The following is a 3485-nucleotide window of genomic DNA, read 5'->3' on the forward strand; positions in this document are numbered from 1 at the left end:
CTCCTTGATGTATACATGGTATTTTTAAAGGGGTTGTCAACTATCCTGACTACCCCTTTTGAATACCTATGTTTCCCCCTAGTTGCTGCTCTTTAACTTCCTCTGGATGTACGTGATATGTCCAAAGGTGGGAAGAGTTAAACCAGCTCGATCCCCGGGAAAACCAGTACTGACACCCCAGGATCAGCACTGGAGTATAAGCCTTCATTTTACAAGGGGGGGCATGGATATTAAAAAGGGGATGTCCGAATAGTGGACAACCTATTTAATTAAATTTCAAGATGATCTGTGTTTTTACACGGTGCCGCGTGGGTTTCAAATCCCCCGCCAAGGTGCGCGGCACCGCTCATTGGCTGAGAGGTGCTGCATGGCTTTGGCAGGGGGATTTCAATCCCGCGCCGCTCGCTGGCTCAGTCGCCGGCAGCTTAGCCAATGAGCGGTGCCGCGTGGCTTTGGTGGGGGATTTCAATCCCACGCGGCACCGCTCATTGGCTGAGCCGCCCACGTGGGATTTGAATCCCCCAAGGCTGGCAACCAGCCACTAACGGTATTGGCGCCAGATTTGAATAAGGCTGGTAGCTGTTGTTAATTTCACCGCACTCCCGATGCAATAGCATCGGGCCTATTTCTAGTGTGTAATAAGCTACAGTAGAGTAGAGCCCGGCCAAAAGAGTCTACCTTGTCGTGGTGGCAGATTATAAAATATTTTCGCCAAAACAAAAGCTGCTGGCTATGTAGTCTGATGGGAACTGTTAATGTGTGATTGGTGAGGACATGGTGCAGAAGTGGAGTTTTTCCAAGAGAGGGTGGTGGGATTGTGGACTGTTCAAGTGGTGGAGGAGGGGCTGGGATGGAGTTTGGGTGGAGTCTCAAGTGGGCCCAGAAATTTTGCCAGTATGGGGCCCTGAAATTTCTGGTGGCAGCTCTGCCTGCACACGCATGTTGTGGACGGGCTCCTTCAAGGCAATAAAAATTAGGCACCGCTGAGTTTTGCCATGATGTGGCAGTGGGCTTCATACAGTCTGATCAGAATATGAAACTAAGAATCTCATGTTTAGTTATATATATTTTTGCCTAGCGGCATTAGATCAGTCTATGATTTATGGAGGTGCTGTCCATTCTTTATTCAGCAAATCATGAGGTGTGCAATGCCTCACGCTATTAGTGTCAAGGTCCACATAAACACTGATACGTGGACCAGAAAGCATGGGCAGTGATGTTATATCTCCCTAACTGCCCACTAGGCAAATGTACCGGGTAAATGTAACAGCGGCTGGGCCAGAGACAGCGTGTTAGGCAAAGGGACAGCAGGCTGTTCTGAAACTCTGTTTGGATGAAAAATACCACAGTGCACAGGAACTGTGGATGGAGATCAAACAACAGACTGATGAGTGGTTGGTGCTGCTGAACTTCAAGCCCGGCCTGGTGGTGTGCAATAATGGGCAAAATCACGTAGTACATTCCTTGCCTGGCAGTTTGGTGGCGCAGAGTGACTGGGGCATCAGAACCACCTCTAAAGGGAGGGCTATCCTGGCCAAAATGTGGAAAACCTTCCTCAGCACTCCACAACATCCAGCCCAACCATCTGATACTGTCTGTATTAGCAGGAGTTATTACAACAACATTGTGGAAGAGTATGTGGCCACACGTCTCCACATAATGAGTGATGGGTCTGCCCCATTTAACTTCTGGGTCTTCAAATTGGACACCTGGTCTGTGCATTCCCTTTATGCCTTGGAGGTGCTGTCCTGTCCTGTGGCAAGTGTACTGTTAGAATGTGTGTTTAGCACAGCATGGGGTGTGATCACAGACAGGTGCGTCCGTCCGTCTGCATCCAATGTGGGCAAGCTCACATTCATTAAAATTGACCAGGTGTGGATCCCACTGGTTTTGTCCGTATCTTTGGCTGAATAGAGAAGTATACCAGCTGCACCCAGCAAATGTTATACTCCACCGCAGTTTATTCCTTTTTGCCATTTCCAAATTTTTTAGGCCTCCCCAGATTAAAATATAATCAAACAAAACAACGAGGCTGTTCTGAAGAGTACACCCACACACGGTTTTTGGCAGAGTACACACAGAACCGAACACTGTCCCTCACTGCAGCTGCATCTTGTCCTTCCGCTAATCAGAGCAGAATGGTGGCACCACTCATGATCTGGCGGTTATAGATGCCAAGACAAGTGGTGTGCTGGCCAATCACAGCAGCACCAAAACTTGGCATGCTGTAATGGCTCCTGGAGTGCCCACAGCCTAAAAGCTTGCTGAGTTGGCTGTGCTGCATCCATTTAACAAACATTATTCAGAATCCTAACACCAACAATAAAATGGACTTCCAGAAAAAGTCCATGTTCAAAGTTCAACACTGGCAGTCAATAGGTGCCCGGTACAAACCCCAAACTTTACAATTTAGGGTTTGCTCATCTATACTCATTTTCATCAGATGATACTGACATTTGAAAATGAGAAATGCAACAAGATGGGACAAAGTAAGAACTTCTTAACTTGGCAAAAAATTTTGGACGATTTTTTAAAAAGATTGTGAATTGGATTGGAAAAAGATTTGACTGAGGTCCTCTTCCACAACTGTCGCGAACACATGGATGGTACAGTAAAAATGTGAATGGTCATTAAATCAGTAAAATTTGCTGCCTATTGTGAATTTCTGTCCACAGATGACCATAGATAGATGAAGGGCTTATTGTGGATATGGCCTGCGCTGCAGATATATATATTAAATCCAAAGATGTTTCATATACAGAATGGTTGTTTATTCAATGTGTTTCAAAGTCTTAATGACTTCTTCATCAGGAAATACCACACAAAAAAAACACCATTCCCTATATGAAACATCTTTAGATTTACTATATATCTGCAGCGCGGACCGTAACCACATTAACCCCTTCATCTATCTATAGTACAGTCAACAGATGACCCGTGGATCTGCTGCAGCGGATATTTGTACACGCTGCAACAATAGCTTCATCTGGTGAGTATAATCCATTTATCTCACTGTACATCGGATAAGACCCTATTTGCGCTGATCTCTCCAGTTTCCTCTACAGATGACCATAAACAGCCTATATCTGTCAATGAATCCATGGGAAGAAGCTATCATGTTGTAGACTGTGGAAGAGATATGTGACCAGAAGGAACACTCATTTCTATCAGATGATACTCATGAGACAACGAGAAACAGAACAAGATAGCAAAATGCAAGAACTTGACTTGAATTAATTTAAAGCTGTTGATGTGGCTAGTGAGTCACTTTTACGGGTACTGTGCACCACGCTGCATTAGGTCCTGCTGCACCAGGCTACATTAGGTCCCAATGCACCAGGCTGCATTAGGTCCCGCTGCACCAGGATGTATTAGGGCTCGCTGCACCAGGCTACATTAGGTCCCAATGCACCAGGCTGCATTAGGTCCCGCTGCACCAGGATGTATTAGGTCTCGCTGCACCAGGCTGTTGGGGCACACTGCTA

This window comes from Ranitomeya variabilis, chromosome 3, assembly GCF_051348905.1.
Source record: "Ranitomeya variabilis isolate aRanVar5 chromosome 3, aRanVar5.hap1, whole genome shotgun sequence".
NCBI lineage: Eukaryota > Metazoa > Chordata > Amphibia > Anura > Dendrobatidae > Ranitomeya > Ranitomeya variabilis.